Genomic DNA, 6,773 nt, shown 5'->3' with positions numbered 1-6,773 from the left:
AGGTCAGAATGCAGTTGTTAATAAATTATTTATTATTTCTGTGCGGCCCAGTAGCATATGCGCCACCAGTACTGGTCCCCAGCAGGGCTGGACTGGAACAAAAAATCGGCCCGGGCATTTTTAACCGAGACCGGCCCACCAGGTATTGATGGAAAGACAATTAAGCCTATGAATGAAAACAAACTTTCTTGTGACAATGCTTTCACACTGTCTTGTTGGTGTATATATACTTAAACATAAACTTAAACATACACCAACCTTCCAGTCCCAATATTCTATGCAGTACTTAGCGGATATCAAAAGGCTGCATAGTCTAGTTAACCTCCTGAACAATGTACAACGTATAATGGGATCCTGAAATTAGGACAGGGATTAATACGGAATAGAGGTGAGACATGATCATTGATGAATATATTAAAACGAATAAATGACAGATTTAGTGATTTTTTCATAGACTATTTATTTACTGCATCAATAAAAGTGCAAATAAATATATCCACAGAATAGGCCCTCAAACACGGAGACCTTTAAAAAGTGAAAGGAGACAGAGGAAGATAAGTGATAAAGAATAACACTTTATGGACTTGTATGATCACAGTACTGGTTTCTACAAAAATCTGGAAAATAGTTGCATCATATACTCCATATAGTACTTACTTAGGGCAAACTCCTGAACAAACAATGAACAAAGTATGATGGGATCCTGAAAAATAGGACACAGAGTTGAGATGAATATTAAAATGTGTAAATTACAGACTGTAACTATAAAAACACTCAGAGAGCACAGACCTGTTTGTATGTCTGTACCCTCATCTGTTACCTCACTGTGTCAAAAAAATGTGATAAGACCCTATTTTTCTCATGTACTGGATCACAGTACCCAGAATATTGGCAGAATTCAAATCATAATGTGTCATTTCACAGCAGCTACCATGGCCATGTCCTGTATTTTTTTTTTTACAAGCAATCTGGGCAATTTTCTTGGAGTTGCATACACATATGCTGAAAATCGCCCTATCCTGCAATGATAAAGAATCCTTCAAAAAAATCCTGGATCAAGACAGTGATCCGGATCGCCTCTAAATCTAAATTGAATCATCTCTTCCTTGTCCCAGAGTGGACATTTCCTGAAAATTTCATTAAGATCCATCCATAACTTTTTGAATTATACCGTACACAAACAAACCAACTTAGCAGAAGTAATTAAGTGATATTTTCACAGACTAATGTACTCACCATATCAATAAACAGTAACCTTGAACCTCCACTGCAGCAACACTTTGCACAGCAACACCAAATGCTTCCTCAAACATGGGAACCTTCAAAGTGAAAGGAGACAGAGGTGAAAAAGAATGTCACCTGATGGACTTGCTCTGATGATCACAGTGCTAGTATTTTTACTCAGTTGAATCATACGACCGTATAGCACAATCTCTTCAAAGGTGAAACAAATAATCATGAAAAGTATGGAGTGATCGACTTATCATAAATATGGTTTAACTTGGCCAATTGAGACCACTCATAAACTGTCATATAGTTGAGATTTCGCACTTTTGACAGAAGTTTGAATGGAAACTACCAGGCTATATCTTGCCTGTGTTGTCTTACAAAAAAAAAGTTATGTGCTCGGACGCGCCGGTGCGTCCGCTCGACCTTATAAAGTTTTTAACTACCTAACAAATAGAGATAATACTTAACTAACTAAATTAATAAAATAAAGTTACTTAAGCACTAACATAATTGCAACTAGAATAGCATCATAGAAACCGTCCAGCATTAGAGAAACCCCATCATGTTAGTTTGCATGCACAGCTAGCTAAATTGCTTAACGGCCTAATTATAACTACTGGCGGGGTTAAGAGTTAGCGAGCGCAATGAAAATAAACTACACCCATGCTTAATTGATATCTGAACCAGATAGACTGCAGTTCAACACTTCTTACCTGAAGTCCAGATTCCCCTCCACTCGGACCGCGGGCGGCCGCGGGTCTCTCCTCCTGCCTCCCCTTCCCCTCATCCACCTGACGGCCACCCCCGCCATCGTAACCTGCGGTTGCTGCTGTCGCTGAAGAGGAAGCTCCGCCACCGGCAAACATCTGTGTTATTTTAACACATTTAGCGGCATCCGCATGAAGGGCTTGTCTCTTTCTATCTCTAATTTTTTCCGCGCCTCCTTTCCTTTTCTTGTAGTTATCCATTTTGTTTATCTCCTCTCTCTGTATGTCTGATTAATGTATATCTGATACCTCTGATCAAGAGGGAGGGGGCATCGGCCCTCGTTTGTAATTGGTCCAGCCCATAACCAATCTTGACTGATGGGCCGATCTACCAGTTTTGTGTACAAATGTGATTAATGCCGTTAGGGGAAAAAAAAAAAATCAGGACCGGCCCAAAATCGCCATCGGCCCACCGGGCAAATGCCCGGTATGCCCGATGGCCAGTCCAGCGGTGGTCCCCAGCCCGGTGGTTGGGGACCACTGAACTACACCATACGCCCCCATGACGCTCCACGGAACACGATTGAATGCCTTCTCCCGGTCCACAAAGCACAACACTTTGGGCAAACTCCCATGCTCCCTCATCCTACGTCTTGAGGCACAGCTTAGTCAATATGAAGCAGCAACTACATTTATAACCAACGCAGTATCATACCAAAAAAATGTTACCAAAGCAGCAGCAAAGTCAACATTTGACAATTTTTTTCTAAAAAAAATTTTTTTTTAAATAATAATAATAATACTTGGCGGCTGCAGTCCATTCATGCAGTCCATTCACATTGCAAGTTGCATATGCTTTTGCACAAAAAATTAACATCAGATTTAACAAAAAAATACTAAATGGGCATTACACCCTGCAATGTGAATGTCTCCTTTCTAGCATTTTTACAATGAATTAACACTTCAGTGATTTAACTGTCTGAAATGAGCAGTTCACTTTTAAGATCTTTTAATAGGCCCACTAGGTGATATGTCTCACTTCTTAAAGTGTGAAGCTTGATCTTAGAATAAGAAAGCTTTGCAATTTGGCAACGCACTCATTCAGTCTGTTACTGCATCAATGCAGTGAGCTAGATTGAGCAGCAATCACAGGAAACCAACGCTTCTCAAGCTAGGTAAAGGTCTTGTAGATATATATTTTTTCAATGATGAATGAATATTGTATGATTTTGATCAGTGAACTGCGATACCACAGCACTAGTGGAAAAGCAAAAAGCATAGGGGCCATCATTTTTTGTAAATTCTGGCAAAACAAGACTTCACTCTTACATTAGCTGATTAGTATTGACTTTTACCTTCAAGTTGTAAATCACTCGCTTGCTCATTTGCTACTTGTGGGGTTCTTACCAAATCAATCAAATAGACAACAATGACTATGCAGGTATTTATGGTGCCACTTTTAATTATCTACCATGGACTCAATTTCTATGATCATTTGCTATTAGGTTGAAATTGATTACAGTATACATGGGAAAACCCCGAGTCATGGTCAGATATTCTTTAGTCAAGTGACTGCCCTCATACAAACATGTTCCCTTCTCAAACAGGGAGTTTATACAAATTAATTAAGTATGCACACTCTTTGAATGTGAAAGCTGTGTGTGATTCCAAAAAGAAAGATTTGTTTTGCTTTAAATTTCCATTCTGATGGGGAGACACCACAATTTCAACCTAAAGTGCAAAAAATAAGGCGGTCTCTACCACTTTTATACCTTACACCAATTGTTTTTCAATCTTAATAGATTTTAGGGTTAAACACGCAAAATCTGGCAAACAAGCACAGCCCTCAGTTTTAAACAGAGGTGGGTAGTCTAGCCAAAAAATTTACTCAGGTTAGTGTAGCGTTACTTCAAAAGAATATTACTAAGTAAAAGTAGTCATCCAAAAAATGTACTCAAGTACAAGTAATGAGTAACATTGTGTGTAACTGCTTATGATGTTTGATTTTTTTCTTTGAACAATAGTGTTTTTCTTCTCAGCACATAGTTATCTATATGAACTGTTATTATGATACTGTACTATAACCTATAACATAACCACTTTAAGGCTTTATACTACAAAAATCATTGAATTCCGGCGAGAGAAAAAAATCTACTCAAATGAAGCATTATTCGTCCAATGAGCATGAGTTCCCTCTAGTGGAGTAAACATATATCCTATTATGAAACTAAAAGGATCATATCTCCGGGTTTCCGTGGGCAATCAGTGCCAAATTAACACTGGGAGAGTCCATTTTTTTCTCTTGAAGCCATTCGGTTCATTTATTTCAGTCCTTTGAGTAGTTGCTATTCTGTAGTGACAGATGGAATCTTTAGTTCTCCAGCAAAATGTATTGATGAACTTAAGGATTCCATTTTCCAGCAATGATAGCAATGTCTCCAGGCCCAAAGGTAGCAAAGCCGGTCCATGGTGCCTCATCTACCATAGTTTACTGTTATGATGAGGTTTTGACAATCAGAAGCACTGAGAGTCTTTTACCATGCGAATGAAATTGTATTTATTTATTTCTAACTGTGTTTATTTCATGGGGTGACAGTCTTTAACATTCCATTTTCCTTTGCGTGCTTTGTAACTGTACAATCTTCAGAATCTGGACTGTTGGTATCCCAATGCATACAATTTTATCAATAAATTGTTGGTGGTTGAAGACAGTAAATTTGCCCTAGCCAATGAACAGCAACTGCCAGAAGGATGTGATCTCGCTATTAGTATGCTGGAACCAATGTTATTTGTGGAAACCTAGTGCAACAAGTCAAAATCCAAGGATGACACCATGTTTGTACCCTCGGAAGATGGATGCAGGTAGAGTCCAATCCATAGCACACAGTGATTAGTGCGACCATATCTAAACAGCAAAAAACAACCGTGTGCTGATGCATAGACATAATGATATTGACGCGGGACGCGGGGCTGATTAATAGGGGGCCTACATTGTTGGCGTGGCCATCAAAGCTGACCGAGTGGAATCAAAGACAAAGCTTTTTTTGTTGAAAATTCTTGTGAATAAATGCTTTTAAATCTCTGAATTCTTTATAGATATGGACGTAAAATAGTCTCGATTCTTGGTTAAAAGCAAAAAAAAAAACTGCAGTTAGAATTTATTTTACGTAAATATGTCGAAGTACGATGCTAGTCTGTCAGTCAGTCTGGGGGCCGCCATATGTAAACAGCTTTTCCGGTGAAAATTCTTGTGAATAAATGCTTAAATCCCTGAATTCTTTATAGATATGGATGTAAAACAGTCTCGATTCTTGGTTAAAAGCAAAAAAAAAAAAAAAAAAAAGTGCAGTTAGCATTTATTTTATGTAAATGTGCCAAAGTATGATGCTAGTCTGTCAGTCAATGTGGCAGCTGCCATATGTAAACAGAGCTTTACCGGTGAAAATTCTTGTGAATAAATGCTTAAATCCCTGAATTCTTTATCGATATGGACGTAAAACAGTCTCGATTCTTGGTTAGAAGCAACAACAACAACAAAAGTGCCGGTAGCATTTATTTTATCTTAATATGTCAAAGTATGATGCCAGTCTGTCAGTCAATGTGGCGGCAGCCATATGTAAACGGAGCTTTTCCGGTGAAAATTCTTGTGAATAAATGCTTAAATCCCTGAATTCTTTATCGATATGGACGTAAAACAGTCTCGATTCTTGGTTAGAAGCAACAACAACAACAAAAGTGCCGGTAGCATTTATTTTACCTAAATATGTCAAAGTATGATGCCAGTCTGTCAGTCAATGTGGCGGCTGCCATATGTAAACAGAGCTTTTCCGGTGAAAATTCTTGTGCAAAAAATGCTTAAATCCCTGAATTTTTTTTTATATGGATGTAAAACAGTCTCGATTCTTGGTTAAAAGAAAAAAAAAAAAAGTGCAGTTAACATTTATTTTATGTAAATATGTCGAAGTATGATGCTAGTCTGTCAGTCAATGTGGCAGCCGCCATATTTCCATTGAAAATTCTTCTGAATAAATGCTTAAATCCCTAAATTTTTAAAAATAGATATGGACGTAAAACGGTCTTGATTCTTGGTTAAAAGCAAAAAAAAAAACATGCAGGTAGCGTTTATTTTACGTAAATATTGCGAACTATCGAGCTATTCAGTTAGGAAATTAGCGGTAGCCATATGTAAACCAAGAGCTTTTTCCGTTGAAAATTCTTGTGAATAAATGCTTAAATACCTGAAATTTTTTTTTTATAGGTGAAGGTAGCATTTATTTTACGTAAATATTGCCAAGTATAATAATGCTGTAGCGGCTAATTTCTTCCATTCATTTCACATTTCAAAATGCATGCATGGTCGGAAAATATAATTACCTTGAATCATCGAACAAATCACTCCTGAGACAATCCTTCCTGTTTGTATTCAGTACAGCTTTTGTACTTTTTCAACATAAATCCGGCATTGGCCCGCTGCATGTGTCGCTGCGACCGACTGAGAAGAACTGAACCAGATTGTGGGATAGAATTTACCATTACCGAAATTCTTCACGATGACTGACGTAATTCTGACCATGTCGGTAAATTCAGTAATATAATACAACAAGAAAATATAGTCTTTTCATCCCGCTTTGACTTTGTATTGTTCTGCGATGTTCATTTCCCTTTAAGAAATCAGTCAATGTGCTTACGTATGAGGTCATGTGGTTATCAGGAACTCAAACAAACAGAAGCCCGGTAGGCTAACGCTAGCGGCTAGCGCTACAAGCAAATGTGATGGAGTCGGGCTTATAGCCGCTAGCGGCTATCACTACAAGCAAACGTGATGGAGTCGGGCTT

The 6,773-nt window shown here is 38.1% G+C and overlaps 1 long non-coding RNA gene across 1 annotated transcript; it reads right to left on the bottom strand.

Annotated features, from left to right (window-relative positions):
- Nucleotides 1–469: 469 nt before the first annotated feature.
- Nucleotides 470–1,379, bottom strand: LOC130915996 (uncharacterized). The gene is made up of 3 exons (XR_009063205.1): nucleotides 1,237–1,379; nucleotides 658–703; nucleotides 470–525 (listed from the first exon to the last, which is right to left on the bottom strand). It is a non-coding gene; the product is annotated as an uncharacterized LOC130915996 (long non-coding RNA).
- Between the last annotated feature and the right edge of the window lie 5,394 nt (nucleotides 1,380–6,773).

Source organism: Corythoichthys intestinalis, chromosome 5 (genome assembly GCF_030265065.1).
Source record: "Corythoichthys intestinalis isolate RoL2023-P3 chromosome 5, ASM3026506v1, whole genome shotgun sequence".
Taxonomy (NCBI): Eukaryota; Metazoa; Chordata; class Actinopteri; order Syngnathiformes; family Syngnathidae; genus Corythoichthys; species Corythoichthys intestinalis.
Note: the sequence above shows the minus strand (reverse complement) of the source record. Positions and strands in the feature narration are given on the sequence as shown.